Genomic DNA, 17383 nt, shown 5'->3' on the forward strand with positions numbered 1-17383 from the left:
AGACAGATTGGATCCCTATACTTTTCTTTTTAATTTATTTTATTGAAGTGTAGTTTACTTACATTGTTGTACAGCAAAGTGATTCAGTTATACATATATATGTACATTCTTTTTCATACTCTTTTCCATCATGGTTTATCCCAGGATATTGAGTATAGTTCCCTGTGCTATACAGTAGGACCTTGTTGTATATGCATCCTGTATATAATATTTTGCATCTGCTAGTCCCAAGTTCCCTCCTTACCCCCTCCCCCTTAGCAGCCACAAGTCTGTTCTCTACATCTGTGACTCTTTCTCTTTTGTAGATAAGTTCATTTATGTGCTGTTTTAGATTCCACATATAAAGTGATATCATAATATGGTATTTGTCTTTCTCTCTCTGACTTATTTCCCTTTAGTATGATAATCTCTAGGTTCATCCATGTTGCTGCAAATGGCATGATTTCATTCTTTTTTATGGCTGAGTAGTATTCCTTTGTATACGTGTATCACATGTTTATTCCTTTGTCTGTTGTTGAACATTTAGGGGATCTTAGCATATGCACCTTCTAGTTGTGGGAGACATTAAAAAAAATACGTAATATATGTTAGCAGACTCTATTTCCACATTCTTGAATCTGGACTTGATTGCATAATTTTGCTTGGCTAATGGAATGAGGCAGAAGTGATGGAGCTCCAGTTCCAAGACTGGACCTCGAGTCTTTGTCTATTTCCACTCATTTTCTTGTAATTCTGTTACTTCCAGGAAAGGGATGTGCCCTGCCTGGCTTGATAATCACAGGAGGAAGCTGAAAAGATAGGGCCATCTCAATTAAATTTAGCCTAGATTATGTGACCCCTAGCTAACTACTCCCCACTCCAGTACTCTTGCCTGGAAAATCCCATGGGCGGAGGAGCCTGGTAGGCTGCAGTCCTTGGGGTCGTGAAGGGTCGGACACGACTGAGCGACTTCACTTTCACTTTTCACTTTCATTCATTGGAGAAGGAAATGGCAACCCACTCCAGTGTTCTTGCCTGGAGAATCCCAGGGACGGGGGAGCCTGGTGGGCTGCCGTCTATGGGGTTGCACAGAGTCGGACATGACTGACTCGACTTAGCAGCAGCAGCTAACTACTAGATGTGTGAGTGAAGCCAGATGAGACCAGTGGAACCTTCCAGGCAAGCCTGGCCTAGATTAGCCAGCTCCCTAGCTGACTGGCAGATAGGTGGGAATTAACAAATGGTTTCTGTTTTTACTTACTGAGTTTTGGGTGTTTTGTTGCACTGCAGTAGCCGACAGATAAAAATATTTATCAAATTCTACTCTACGTCCTTTTTGTCCAAGACTCCATTTAATTAGTACTTAACTTAGTTTAAAATTTAATGAAAAAAATTTATATAGTGTAATAAAAAAAATCAAAGTCTTACTTTGTGTGAAAATTTTGAAATAAAGAAAAATCTGTGTCTCGTCTATGACCCAACAACCAAATTTTGCCAAGAATTGTGTAACTTCAAGATTGACTGGTTGAGTGCATTGTAAACTATGCAGCTTGACAATAGAATTGCTTGATATTCTTTGGCTGGATCAATCTTAAATTACTGTCTTCCATAATATGAAGTCTCTGTTGAATCCTTCATAGAAAACACAACTACCTTGGGCTGTTATTGTGTCCATTTAACAGGTGAGGTAATGAAGGTGTAGAGAAAGTTTAAGATTACACAGTGACTACTGACTTCCAGGGTGATGAGCAATACAGGACGTTAGAAGAATCCTAACAACCTAAAATCTTTTTCTTTACCAAGGGACACAGTTGAGGAATGGTCTGGTATTCCCATCTCTTGAAGAATTTCCCACAGTTTATTGTGATTCACACAGTCAAAGGCTTTGGCATAGTCAATAAAGCAGAAGTAGATGTTTTTCTGGAACTCTCTTGCTTTTTCCATGATCCAGAGGATGCTGGCAATTTGATCTCTGGTTTCTCTGCCTTTTCTAAAACCAGCTTGAACATCTGGAAGTTCATGGTTCACATATTGCTGAAGCCTGGCTTGGAGAATTTTGAGCATCACTTTACTAGCATGTGAGATGAGTGCAATTGTGTGGTAATTTGAGCATTCTTTGGCATTGCCTTTCTTTGGGATTGAAATGAAAACTGACCTTTTCCAGTCCTGTGGCCACTGCTGAGTTTTCCAATTTGCTGGCATATTGAGTGCAGCACATTAACAGCATCATCCTTTAGGATTTGAAATAGCTCAACTGGAATTCCATCACTTTCACTAGATTTGTTCGTAGTGATGCTTCCTAAGGCCCACTTGACTTCGCACTCCAGGATGTCTGTCTCTAGGTGAGTAATCATACCATTGTGATTATCTGGGTCATGAAGATATTTTTTTTGTATAGATCTTTTTTGTGTATTCTCGCCACCTGTTCTTAGTATCCTCTGCTTCTATTAGGTCCATACCATTTCTGTCCTTTATTGTGCCCATCTTTGCATGAAATGTTCCCTTGGTATCTCTAATTTCTTTGAAAAGATCTCTAGTCTTTCCCATTCTATTGTTTTCCTCTATTTCTTTGCATTGATCACTGAGAAAGGCTTTCTTATCTCTCCTTGTTATTCTTTGGAACTCTGCATTCAAATGGGTATATCTTTCCTTTTCTCCTTTGCCTTTCTCTTCTCTTCTTTTCACAGCTATTTGTAAGGCCTCCTCAGACAACCATTTTGACTTTTGCATTTCTTTTTTGGGGGATGTCCTTGATCCCTGCCTCCTGTACAATGTCACGAACCTCTGTCCCTAGTTCTTCAGGCATTGTGTCTATCAGATCTAATCATTGAATCTATTTGTCACTTGCACTGTATAATCATAAAAGATTTGATTTAGGTCATACCTGAATGGTCTAGTGGTTTCCCCTACTTTCTTCAATTTAAGTCTGAATTTGGCAATAAGGAGTTCTTGATCTGAGCCACAGTCATCTCCTGGTCTTGTTTTTGCTGACTGTAGAGAGCTTCTCCATCTTTGGCTGCAAAAAATATAATCAGTCTGATTTCAGTATTGACCATCTGGTGACATCCATGTGTAGAGTCTTCTCTGTGTTGTTGGAAGAGGGTGTTTGTTCTGACCAGTGCGTTCTCTTGGCAAAACTCTATTAGCCTTTGCCCTGCTTCATTGCGTACTCCAAGGCCAAATTTGCCTGTTACTTCAGGTATTTCTTGACTTCCTACTTTTGCATTCCAGTCCCCTGTAAAGAAAAGGACATCTTTTTTGGGTGTTAGTTCTAGAAGATCTTGTAGGTCTTCATAGAACTGTTCAGCTTCTTCAGCGTTACTGGTCGGGGTATAGACTTGGATTACTGTGATATAATGGTCATCTGAGTTAAATTCACCCAGTCCAGTCCATTTTAGTTTGCTAATTCCTAAAATGCCGACGTTCACTCTTGCCATCTCCTGTTTGACCACTTTTAATTTGCCTTGATTCATGGACCTGACATTCCAGGTTCCTATGCAATATTGCTCTTTACAGCAGCAGACTTCACTTCTATCGCCAGTCATATGCACAACTGGGTGTTGTTTTTGCTTTGGCTCTGTCTCTTCAGTCTTTCTGGAGTTATTCTCCACTGATCTCCAGTAGTGTATTGGGCACCTACCGACCTGGGGAGTTCCTCTTTCAGTGTCCTATTTTTTGCCTTTTCATACTGTTCATGGGGTTCTCAAGGCAAGAATACTGAAGTGGTTTTCCATTCCCTTCTCCAGTGGACCACGTTTTGTCAGAACTCTCCACCATGACCCATACGTCTTGGGTGGCCCTATGCGGCATGGCTCATAGTTTCATTGAATTAGACATGGCTGTGGTCCGTTTGCACGTCTTCCTTAGTTTTCAATAACTCTCTGGCCATTTTATACCCTCTAGTGGCCTCCTGAATTACTGCAGGTATATGATCCAGCCAGTATGCTGGATGCAGTTGTTGAAACAAGGGTTTTAAAGGATGTGTTTCATGATTGCATTTCATCTCTGACTGGATTCAGTTTCCTTCATAATATTAAATTATGTATTTAAAGAAGGTACAGTTATTTAAATGAAATATTTGAAACAAATTAATAAAAATTACTCAGAGAATCCAAGGAAAGTCCTCCTCTAACGTCTTGATGTCCAGTTGATACCTCTTCTAATAGATCCTTTTCCTCAGTGTTAATGAGAAGTCAGCAAATAAGTCAGTCAATAGGCACTCACTGAATGCTTACAAGTACTGTACACTCTTCTAGATACTAGGATCCAGCTGGAAGAAAGTGTCTTCCACTGTATTCCAACAACTGTTTCATTATTATTATTGACAATGAAATAAACACACACACACACACACAAACTTGCATGACTTACATAGGGACGAAAAGTTTGTGTTGTCCTTTCTAAGCCCAAGTGAATCTACACCACTTTTGTAGTGCTGCTGCTGCTGCTAAGTCGCTTCAGTCATGTCCAACTCTGTGCGACCCCAGAGACGGCAGCCCACCAGGCTCCCCCATCCCTGGGATTCTCCAGGCAAGAACATTGGAGTGGGTTGCCATTTCCTCCTCCAATGCATGAAAGTGAAAAGTGAAAGTGAAGTCACTCAGTCGTGTCCGACTCCTAGCGACCCCATGGACTGCAGCCTACCAGGCTCCTCCATCCATGGGATTTGCCAGGCAAGAGTACTAGCTTGGTTAATTGTAATGAGATCAGATAAGTCATAGATAATGGGATAAATAAGACAAGATTTATGGTAAACCAAATTGACCATAACAAATGTACAATGAGTAAATTCAATTTTCTACAGCAAAAAGTTGAACAAGTGTCACAGTCTCTAATTCTGTAACAGTAAATCATTGCAGCTACAATAGAATTTCACAAGAACGCCTGTGGCAAACAACCCAATTTTATGATTTGTCTTCAAAGAGCCTTCACTCCATCTTGGCTAAGATTTATGTTTTTTGGTGTCTTCTGGACTCACTCTGGGCTTGTATTCTCAAATATGTGTGATAAGAATAGTATCTTCATCTTCTTGAAGTTCCTTAACCGTTTTTGAAATATGTAGCCTCTGATTTCAACTATAATCTTAATCAAGTTGAATCAAGGCCCCTAAGTTTATAATTTTCTGTTTTTATGCAGATGTGACACTGATGGCCAAGGTTGCTCACCTAAAGGAGCTTACATTCTTGCAGCAAAGAGAACTGTTGAGCATGTAGCTAAATCCCTAAGTCCATGGGAGCCGTGCCTCCACCATGCCAGGCTTCTCTTTCTCTCTAACCCTAGGTCCTTTGGCTTCCAGGGAAAATATTCAAAATACTACTCACCCTCTGTACAGGCAAAAGCTGTTAACTTCTTCCAGGATCTACTGACCCCGGCCGGCTTTGTTAGCACAGTTGTGTGTGTCCAGTGCACAGTGAGGCCATGCAAACTGAAATGTCAGAGTTTGGAACAGAGAAAGGTTTATTGTAGGGTATGGAAAGCAATGGTTGGCTTATGCCCTAGAAAGTCCTGAGCTCCCCGAAGGGTTTTGGCAAAGCATTTTTACAAGTCAGATGGGGTGGTCACAGGATATGTGATCAGCTCATGCACAATTCTCTGGTTGGGTGATGGTACGTGAACAGGATGGTATCACAGGGGTCGGTCCTTAGGCTCCAGGAGGCCTGGGGCTGTGTCTCAGGTCAAGCAGTTAACATCTTTCATTTGGTGGGGCATTTTCACTTCTGCAAAACAACTCAGGAAATGTGCATCAAATACTGTTATCTGGGTATTTCAGAGAGGAGCTGCAGCAGAGGATGGCCCCGTAGCGTCCTGCTTGGTTACAGCTTCCCCTGGCCCTGGGTCTTGGAGGGACTGGAAATCTGGTGACCAGTGCTCCTGGGAAGCCCACTTCCTTGTGCTGTGCCCAAGGCCATGCAGCCTCCACCTACATACTCAGTGCCAGCTTCCCTGCTAGATGGTCAGAACCTTTCAGTGAGCTTCTCTCTGTCCATCTGGGAGTGAGGAGTCGATCCCAGAGGCACGCTGGGTACTCAACCTTCATTTCCTTCCCTCAAGGCCTCTCCCCTGAAGGCTAACACCATGGGGCAGACCCAGGTTTTGTGAGGTCTGAAGCTTATATAATTGTGTGTGTGTGTGCACGCATGCATGCACATGTGTGTGTGTGTGCCCGTGCAAGCACTTTAAAGAAAATAATGCAAAATTAGGCATAATAATTAGATATGAAGGTGTATATTTAGAATGTGAAAGAAGTCATAGAAAATTAAAAAATAATTAAGCTAACAAACACCAGAAATGTCACAAAAATTCAGCAAAACAGTAGTTATTAACTGCCCAGTATATCTCTATAATACTTTTGTATCTGTAACTGCATATTCTGGCAACCCACTCCAGTATTCTTGCCTGGAGAATCCCATGGACAGAGGAGCCTGGTGGGCTACACTCTACAGGGTCGCACAGAGTCGGACACGACTGAAGTGACTTAGCATGCACACACTCTTCGAGCACATCCTCACACATGAAAGATTTTCTAGTATCATTTTGTGAGAGACAACAGCAGGATGGTGCTATGGATTGAATGTTTGTATGCCCTTCTCCCAAATTCAGATGTTGAAATCTAATCATCATGGTCTTGGTATTTGGAGGTGGGGCTCTTGGGAGGTAATTGGGTCAGGAGTGCAGAGCCATCAACATCGAGGCAAGACCAGCCACAAGATTACCAGCAAGAAGATTACCACTCACTAAAGGCTCAGATAATGGTTAGCATTTTTCAATAAAGTATTTTTTATTAAGATATGTGTGTTGTTTCTTTAGACGTAATGCTATTGTACATTTAAATAGACTACCTTATAGTGTAAACAACTTTTATATGCACTAGGAAATCAAAAAAATTCATGTGACTTGCTTTATTTGATACTCATTTTATTGAGGTGGTTTGGAACCAAACCTGTGGTATCTCTCAGGTCTGCCTACCTTAGAGTCCCTCCCAGGGCCTGGTGGGGGTGGCGGATCCATACTGGTGAGGGACCTGAAGCTTAAGATTCATGGTAAATTCTCCCCTGCTCTTCCCTATTAAAGAGGAATACTTTCTCACACCAGAAAGGCATGCCCTCTCTTCTATATGGGAAGAATTTCTCCCTGCCTGTCGCCTTTACCTCATTTACATCTGCTCCTCAGTCCCAGCAGTGAACTTCGCCCGTCTATCTCCTGATACCACCTCTACCAAGGCCATCAGCAAACTTGGAATCCCAACAACTCTTTCAGGTCTCTCTCACTGGGCCTCCACACAGCATTTGCGCATTGTCACATTTTTGCATTTTCCCTCCTAGAAACAGCTCTTTTGGCTTCCATGACATAACCCCTGCGCCTCACCATACTCTGATTTCCTCTCTCACCCTGCTGTTGTCTCTGTCTTCCTAAATGTTGGCCTTCCTTCAGGTTCCAGCCTTTTCCAGCTTTTTGGCCTACACACAGCCTGGAGTGATGGCATGAAATGAAATGGAAAGTGTTAGTTGCTCAGTCATGTCTGACTCTTTGTAATCCCGTGGACTGTAGTCTGCCAGGCTCCTCTGTCCATGGAATTCTGTAGGCAAGAATACTGGAATGCATAGCCATTCCCTTCTCCAGGGGATCTTCCCAACACTGGGATTGAACCTGGGTCTCCTGCATTGCAGGCAGATTCTTTACCAACTGAGCCACCAGGGACTCTCATAAACAGTGGTGGATACCTGCTTGCTCTGCCTTCCGAGTCTAGATCTTCAGCCTAGACCTTTAGACTGTGGGCTCAAGGCAGGGACCATATATCATTTAGGTTTGTATCTCCCATACCCAGCAGGTACCTAGTACGTGTCTGAATGAATGAATAGATGAGTGTTTACTGATGAGACCGAAGTTATATACCATTAAGTTGGAATGCTTAACCATGTGTGAAGTACTTTATATGGAGTGGAAAATACAGCAGTTTCTATCAGAGTGGCTTTCAGTCGGTCCCATTTAACTCTTCATCAGAAAGGAGAAGTCTTAAATATGAGAAAAGTGAAGACAAAACAAAAAACCCAACAGACCAAGTCCATTTCACATGGAGGTCAGAATAAATACAGCTCGTTTTCATTAGAAACTCTTTGAAACCACTCTCTGGCATCTTCTCTTCTGAGCGGTTCTGGAAAACAATTTGCTTTAGCAGTTTGGTGAAGAAAGGCCAAGAAACGTAGAATTTCTTTAAACGTTTTTTTTCTGTTCTTTCAGTTATAGTCGATGACAGCTTCAAATTTTCTTAGACTGACATATATAAAATTGGACGGCATTTCTTTGTTGTGCAACTCCTAAATTCTTTCATCTGTTTTGAATATATTTCCCCCTTGAAGTCTGAATACATGCCTAGACTCTGTCTAAACACAAATTGTTTGAACAAAGAAGAAAAAGATCTAATTTAAGAGATCATTGTCCCTGAGCGGCACTGAAATCTCATTTGTTTGAATTTATTCACTTTTCCCAAACAATTGTTTAGTACACTAAAAAAAAAAAAACAACTGGGATCTTAATTGAATTAATGCAGTATCTTTTCGGTAATAACGTCCTCTTAGGCTGTATAATAAATCAATTAGAATCCTACTCTGTGGCTAATATTTTGAGCTCTATCAGTATTCAGCTTCCAGTTTTGTTACTCTGTAAGCAAGAAATGAGGTGAAACCCACTCACAGCCCACACTTTTTGAAGTGAAACTGGGAAATCTGAAATTCTTGGAGGAAGCCAGTAGCGGCATGGGTTGTCTGTCTTGAAGGCTAGGAGAAATGGCAGATGTGAAGAGAGAAGGAGTTAAATAGCAATGCCCGAGAGAGAGGCAGAGTTCTGGAGGCTGCAAGAACCAGCAAGGAGCTTGAGAGTCCCTGCAAGAGGACTGAGTTCCTTTGCCATTGGAGCGTGGTTCTCGGGATGTGGTCACCAAGCAGCAGTAGCCATAGCACCTGAGAGCTTGTTAGAAATGCAGATTCTAGGGAATTCCTGGGAAGTCCAGTGGTTAGGACTCCAGTGCTCTCACTGGGTTTGTTCCCTGGTTGGGGAACTAAAATCCACAAACCATGTGGTGCAGGCAAAAAAAAAAAAAAAGCAGATTCTAGGCCCTTACCCCAGACCAACACGATCAGACTCTAGAGTCAGGGCCCAGCCATCTAGGTTTTAACAAGCCCCCTGATGATTCTGAAGCCCATTTAGGTTTGACATCTGCTTGGAGGGAGGTGGGCCACCACTGTGCCTGTGAAAATGTTCTATTAAAAACATCATTACTGAAATTTTTCTTAAAAAAATAGTGTATTTTAGGCAATACTACACAGCTGATTTATTTTCTAAAGGAAACCAATTTATCTGGCTTTTTTTTTTTTCTTTTCTCATGGTTACTGTCTGGGAGATAAGTGACATCATCTCCCATGATTGGGTGCTAAATAGGATCCATTTTTAAGGATGGGTGTAGAGGAACATTCTCAAGTCTCAGTATGGTTGATTACCCAGAGAAACATGATAGATTGTCTTCCTGCTAAAATTATACAAGTCTTTATTAAATTTCACATCATTTGTATGTTATTATTTTCATTCAGTTGGTATGGCAAACAAAACAATTTGAGGTAGTAATTTTATCATTGCCATTAACTGAACTAAACTTTATTTTAACTTTCTACTTTTTTTCAAGCTTTTCCTTCTGTGTTCACGTTGGAGTGTTAATAGCATGTCAAACTAATTGCACTCCTCATGGTCTAATTCTATTCACTGTCATTTTTGGCAGTAAAATTTCGAGTTTGGCATGCTCTCACACTGACACGGGCTTGCTAAATTAGCTGAGCAGAATCTCAGAACTGCTAGAATAAATCCAGGCAGAAAAAAAATCCAAAAATATCATCCAGGATCATACAGGACATTTAAGAATTCTGGTTGGCTTATTTGTCCACTCCAGAAAAAGCTTGTTCTGTTGACCTCACCCTTGCCACTCTGGTTTTATTGATGATGGTGTTTGCTTTCAGAGTGTGTGGAGGACTCCATGGGTTACACATGACATGACAAAAACCCAACTCAAATTGATTTCAGCAAAGGAAGGTTATATTTGCTCTCATAACTGAGAAGACAAGGAGTGATCTGGCTTCAGGTGTGGCTGACGCCAGGGGCTTGAATGGTGTTGTATCAGGTAGTCTCTACAGTGGTTCCCAGTGATTCTTGCCTGCTGGTATTCTTGCCCTCTGTATTCCCTTTCTCTTGAGTGTAAGGTAGGACCTAGAGACTTGCTTCAAAGAGAAAAGGGCAAAAGTGACAGATGTCATTTCCCAGATGAGGGCATGAAAGCACTGACTGCTGCCTTGTTTGCAATTGCTCACTCATTTTTTCCAGAGAGTTCTGGCTGGGTGACTCAAGCTGCCATGTTGTGGGTAGCCCTGTGGGGAGGCCCAGGTGGCAAGAAATGGACGTTTCAATCCTAGAACCAGTAAGAACCAGAGGCCTGCCAATAGCCACATGGGCTAGCTTTTAAGTGGGTCTTCTGAGACTTAGGACAGCCGTGTGAGTACAGCCTTTCTCCTACTGGGGCCTTGAGAAGACTGTGCTCCTGGGCACCATGTTGACTGCAGCCTTGTGAGAGACTCTGACTCTAGGTGGACCCTGGAACTTAGTAAATATCTGCTACATCATCAACAGGATTACTATTTCCACTGTTCTTTAAATGTAGAAACAAAATCTGCACTTGGCACTTCAGATAATGATTAATCAGCTCACCCTGTTCTGAACACTTCTAATAATATAGTTCAGTCTGCAATACATGTGTTTTTTTTTTTTTGAGGGGGGGACAAGTGTTGCCACATCATACCATTGATTCAAGTTGATCTTATAATGAACAAAAAGTCTCCGCTTTTGTTTTATGTGAACTGCTGGTAATCGCATTGTCACTATTCTGAACTCAGCTACTGAACACTGATGCTTATAACATTCTTCGTTGTTTGTGCCCAGTGCTTTCGAATCTTTTCCTTTGTCCAGCAAATCAGGTGGATGTGCACTGTTGTTGGGTGGAGAGTTTGTCCGTTGGGTGAACATGCCGTCCATCCTGTCCCCCAAAGCATTGAGTGAGCTCATTCTAGATCCACTTTGGCTGATAATTAACCTGATCTCTTTGTTTAGTTGGCTATGGATGCTCCTAATGGTTCTAATTGTCAACTCAACATGGCTTCATATAGTCCACATGAGTGCCATAAAAGCCCCTTTCAAGTACTTGATTAAAATTCATATTCTGTATGTGGTCTGCATTATTACAACCTTATCAAAAAAGAAAAATATTTTATTGTTTCCAAATCATCATCTGTATTTCCGTCACTCAGAAGCCCCAGGAGGCAGGTTTCTTTATAACTTTTGCATTATATTATTGCTAATGTGTAAGAGTTCTGCTGTTCCATATTTTTGTTAACACTTAATATTATCAGAAGTAATTTTGTCAGTTTTGTGAGGGTGAAATGGTATCTTATGGTTGTTATAATAGGAGACACCCAATTATTAGAGATTGAGCATGTTTCCATATTTATTGACTGGGTTATGGTTTCCTTTGCCACTTTGTATTATTTGATCATTTTTCTGAACTTAGATTTTAAAAATCTAATAATATATCTTAGACGTGTCTATACACATGAATGTGTAGAGTACGTCAACAAAAAATCAAATAACAGTCAAGCTAAGAAAAAAGAAAAGAGAATTTTATTTGAGCCAAACTGAAGGTTATAACCCAGGAAACATTCTCAGAAGCTCTGAGAACTGTTTGATTAATCAGGAGTTAGAGATGCAATTTTATACATTTTTAAGACAAAGAATTTGTGTGTCATATTGATAGGTTAACAATTGTGCACACAGTTCATCAAAGTTTTTTTTTTTTTTAAGCCAGTTGTATATGTATTGATACAGAACAAGCCTTTGGCCAATGTGACCCCTATATGAGATGAAAAGGAAATATTGATAATTTTAGGATTACAGTGCTGGCATCTGAAGAAAGGGACCAATTTTTCTCAAAGGTTGATTTCCTCCTCCTGTTTTTTTTTTTTTTGTTTGTTTGAAATGAAATAGTTTTTATTCTTCAGCAACTACCAAGATGACCCCCAGAGGTTCCAATAAGACAGTAACAATCCACCCTGCAGCTTTACTTCATGAAGGAGGGTGAAATCAAATCTATCTAATCTGAAGATCGGGCCTCAGCACGAGCCGGCCTCGGGGAAGAGAGGAGGGGACCGCTGTGGCGGAGGCAATGCTGTGGAGAACAAGGCACAGATGTGGAGCAATGGAGACACAGCCAGTCAGGGCTGACTGATTGCCTGCACAGCCCACCAAGTCCCCACAGATTTGAGCCAAGTCGTTTAGAAGGGATTCAGGCCACTGCATTGTTCTCGCAGAGGAGCAGCCAGCGTGCGCCCTCCTGCTCACTAGGGCTGGGAAACCGTGCAGCAATTTCATGACAGCTTCTGCTAGATATTTCCTGCTATCTTACTTTGTGTCCAAATCCACCTAAAGTACACACTGGTGTCCCCAATGACTAAGAAAGGCTTTGTGCTCACTTTTTAAAAAAAATTTTAATTGGAGGCTAATTACTTTACAATATTGTGGTAGTTTTTGCCATACATTCACATGAATCAGCCATGGGTATATATGTGTTCCCCATCCTGACCTTCCCTCCCACCTCCCTCCCCATCCCATCCCTCAGGGTCATCCCAGTGCACCAGCCCTGAGCACCCTGTCTCATGCATCAAACCTGGACTGGTGATCTCTTTCACATATGATAATATACATGTTTCAATGCTATTCTCTCAAGTCATCCCACCCTCGCCTTCTCTCACAGAGTCCAAAAGTCTGTTATTTATATCTGTGTCTCTTTTGCTGTGCTCATTTTTAATTGTAGTTGATCCTGTTATGCAAAATAATAATTCAAACAAAATAAGAAAACAACACTGCAGAGTCTTAGGAGGGGCTGAGGGCTTTGTCCCAATTCCTCTTTACATGAAAATCCTGTTGCCACAGTGGAAAAAAAAAAAAAAAAAAAAGCCAGCTGAGGCAGCTGTCTCTAAGACCCTCAGATCACTGGTGAGGAAACTGCAGCTCCAGTTCAATAGGCGCCAGGCCCAACCAAACCCACAAGGCAAGCATCCCCTTAGAGGGCAGAGATCAGGGCCAGAGTGGGTCTTCCACACACCTTTTATACAGCTGCTCCAATTCTTTGCTTAGTCTGTGCTGGGGCTGAAACTCATACATCATTGCATTTATGATCTTGCAAGACTGAAAACAACATAAAAAAGCCATGCCTTTTTTTTTTTTTAAGTTTCCCCCAAAGAGGTTTTGCAATCTACTTTTTAAATTAATTTATTCCTTTTGGAAGATTCACACTGAAAAGACAGGAGAATTATCAGTTGCCTAATTCACATCATTAATGGGAAGTAGGTATTTAAAGAGTATTAAAAATACTTAAGACCATGAACTCCTTCCTCGGATGTTTCATCCTGCTCCTGTGTGTCCCATTCAATGGATGACAGCTGGTCCAGAGCAGGACTCCCCGGGAAGAGTCCACTCTGACTGTCTGCCCTACTATCCAGAAGCAGTGAATCAGGCCTCTGAAATATTCCTTTTCTGCGTGAAAGACCTTCTTCTTTTCTATTGTAGAAAAATGTTGCAACCTTGCCACGAGGCCAGCTCTACTCTCAAGACATCAGTCCTTCTGCATGCCCCCTCACCAAGCCACACATACGACAGTCATGGAAAGGACTCTGACACAGATAAAGTCCAAAGGGAGAGCCTGGGGTCTAATCCCATGGTGACTCCTGTGAACCTGAAAATCACAAGATGGGATGGCAAGGAACCCCTAACCCACAGGGCACTTTCAGAGGTGTGGCAGGGATGGGTCACACAATCTGTCTAGGAGGAAGGGAGCTGCTGTGACACCACAGACCTGAGGGGGTAAAAGGGATGGTCACCAGACCTGCAGAGGTCAATGTGAGATAATACAGAACATCTGGAACATGATAAGTGCACACCATAAATGCAGATTATTATGCAAATGAAACTTAAAATGGCATTCTTAATCCTGTTTGTCCAGTCATAACGGACCTGTGGTCACATTCACCCATCACATCTCAGCTGGACAGCCATTTACCAGCTTCGTGAAGCCCAAACACCTTGCTGTAAAAGGAATATATGCATGTGAACAAACATCTCCCCTCACCCTGCTGAGTCCAGGAAGCAATAAAGTGAAAACTACCAAAGATAAAAGACAGGGTCAGTTACTATACTTAGCTCCAGCTATATAACAGAAGTAGCCCCTGGCACCAACTTCAAGAAAAAAAAGTGAAAAATACAGTTTAAATATTTGAATTTCAAAATGTTGATGTTCTCCTTTCCTAAGGCACAGTTAAGAGGCCCCAGAAAAACTGGTAATGCTGAGGGGTGTGCCCTGGAAACGACATGTCTGTGTTGCTGTGCGGCAGTGATAGGGAGGTGTCATTCCAAGGCAGCCAGCTGCTCTATGGCAAAGCAGACTTTCTTTGCAGTTTCTTCAAATTCTTTCTGTTTATTGTTGGCTTCCTTTGCGATTTTGTTCTTGATTCTTTCTTTATCCAGTTTCAAAAATTCACTGAGGGTTAATTCTTCAAACTGCTTCTTGACAGAAAGGAAAGCACAACCAGATGAATGCTTTTTATGTTCTTCTATAGGGTCGTCATCTGGCTCCCAGCCTTCCAACTCCTTGAAGCAGAAGAAACACTGAGCCAAGTCAGGCTTGCTCTCAGTGGGACAGTGGATGAAGCCTGCCGGCAGCCATCTGCTCCGAGATGCAGACGCAGCCCTCTAAGAAGGGCCAGTTCTTAAATGTGGAGATGCAGTGGTTCTTGAGGTAGAGCTCCCAGGCCGGAGGCAACCACCGGGTGCCCATCCCACTGCCACCAAGTGATGCCTCGATTCAAATCCAGCGGTTGATGGCCTCTGCGAGGCATGTCGGGGCATCCTCCTGTTTTAAGGAGGTCTGGTTAATGTATAACTTAGATGTACACTGCACATTGGGAAAGTCCTACCACAAAGGGCTCACGTCATTATTTTCTTCTTTTTGTTTTCATTTGATTGTCCTACCATAGAAAAACATTTATGATTTTTCCTCCTCATCTTCCTCCTTTTGATCGTAAATCTTTACAAAGAAAGCATTAGGTGATCAACTATTTGGTCCCTTGTTGCCCGGATGGTTCCTTGCCTGCCCTAGATCATGTCCCTCAGTGCTGGGCCTTGAAAATGAGTTCTTTCTTTCTTTCCTTTTAGAGAGTTATGCTAAGGGCTTATAGTCAATCCTAGGGTGTCCAAGAGGACTTAGGCCAATTTTATCTTACATGTGCATTGTGCATGTCCAGTATCTTGTATAGAATTATAGATTTGATCAAGAGTTTCAATTCATTTGAATTCATTTTAAATTCATGTTAAAATTCAGTTTAATTCACTAAGCATTGTATATGTGTATGGCGATGGTTTAGTCGCTAAGTCGTGTCAAACTCTTGTGACCCTGTGGACTGTAGCCTACCAGGCTGCTCAGTCCATGGGGTTCTCCAGGCAAGAATACTGGAGTGGGTTGCCATTTCCTTCTCCAGGGGATCTTCCCAACCCAGGAAATGAACCCAGGTCTCCTGCATTGCAGGCAGATTCTTTACCAACTGAGCTGTGAGCGGGGCTTTGTATGTGTATATATATAATCATAGTAAATTAATTAAATGCAGTAAATAAGCATATAAATATATTGATGGAGAAAAGTTTTATAGATTATGCATTCGTTCAGTCATCTCAATTTGTACAATCATTGTACATGTGCTTTTGACAGTAGACTTAAAGCAAGCAGTGATACATGTCATGAGTAATTTGATAGCCAGGAAAAGGATGATAACGCATATTATGAAACTAACAACTGTCTGGAAAGCAGAGAGGAAAAAATTTCCTAGTCCTGAGGGGAGTCAACTAAATAGGTCATTTAAAAGGGCGGTGTTTCTTACATCTTGTAACTATTTTGCTCTTTGGAAAATTTTTCCCAGGCATCTGTCAACCTCTTTAGAGCTGCTGACAAAAGTGCAACAAGTAGTGTGAGCGATAGCACAAATGTTATGTGTTAACATAATATTAAACCACAGATCTCTGTCTTGCAGGCTTTCCAAAAGCTGTCTGTATGATACTTGACATGGCGGGGGCTGCTGGCATCAGTGACTTATGGTTGTTTTTTTTTTTTTAATTTAATGTATCTATTAACCAACTAAGGGACAGAGCAAAGGTTCCTAGGGTAAGTTGTGTCTGGTCTTTAAGAATTGAATATAATTCAGAAAAGGGATGGACATATTAATGTGCTGGAAATTTGAACCTGAAAGGTTAGGCCAGAGGGAGATTGATCTGAGTAAGTGGTAACATTCGGTTCAGTTCAGTCGCTCTGTTGTGTCTGGCTGTTTGCGACCTCATGGACTGCAGCATGCCAGGCTTCCCTGTCTGTCACCAACTCCCGGAGCTTGCTCAAACTCATGTCCATTGAATTGATGATGCCATCCAATGATCTCGTTCTCTGTCGTCCCCTTCTTTTCCTGCCTTCAATCTTTCCCAGCATCAGGGTCTTTTCCAATGAGTCGGTTCTTTGCATCAGGTGGCCAAAGTATTGGAGCTTCAGCTTCAGCATCAGTCCTTCCAATGAATATTCAGGACTGATTTCCTTTCAGATGGACTGGTTTGATCTCCTTGCAGTCTGAGGGACTCTCAAGAGTCTTCTCCAACGTTAGGAACACTGAGAAGTCAGTGACAGGAATTCCAAGAGATTTAAGTTGACCTTGTATTGCCCGAGGAATTTGATGACAAATCAAACAGTTAATTGTCCCCTGTAGCTTTGTGATAGTTTTACTAAAGAGTTTTCATTCCATCTTAAGCATTGGCACAAAATCATGGCCAGAAATAGAACAATAACTTTCAATTTTGATGGAGACAGACACTTTGACAGAGAGGTAATTGGAACTAGTAAGATAAGTATTACAGACCGGCCTCAACTCTTGGATTAGCTGTCTACCACTGCTGTCATCTTCTTGTTCTGACTTGGTGGGGCCTTTCTTAGTCAAAGCCGGCTGTCAGAAATACAAGTTGCACTCCATTCAGGAGGGGAGGCCTTATTGAGGTGAGAAAGGTGAATCCCACAGCCTACTCCTTGAAGTTTTGCAGCACAGGGATTTGCTAACAATACTGATATGGTCCTTTCCAACATGATTGTAAAGAGTCCTTTATTTTATGTCTTTTCCAATGGACAAAACTTCTGGGGTCCTTAAAGTCTAGTTCTCACTGGAGCTCACTATGGAAGGAATCAGTTACTAATTTGTCAAGCGCTTTGATGTGTCCTTGACAGTAATGTAGAATA

At 41.7% G+C, this 17383-nt stretch overlaps 1 pseudogene; it reads right to left on the reverse strand.

The window, feature by feature from the left end:
• Window positions 1-14469: 14469 nt before the first annotated feature.
• LOC109558089 (baculoviral IAP repeat-containing protein 5 pseudogene) lies at window positions 14470-14899 on the reverse strand (annotated as a pseudogene).
• Between the last annotated feature and the right edge of the window lie 2484 nt (window positions 14900-17383).

This window comes from Bos indicus, chromosome 4 (assembly GCF_029378745.1).
Source record: "Bos indicus isolate NIAB-ARS_2022 breed Sahiwal x Tharparkar chromosome 4, NIAB-ARS_B.indTharparkar_mat_pri_1.0, whole genome shotgun sequence".
Taxonomy (NCBI): domain Eukaryota; kingdom Metazoa; phylum Chordata; class Mammalia; order Artiodactyla; family Bovidae; genus Bos; species Bos indicus.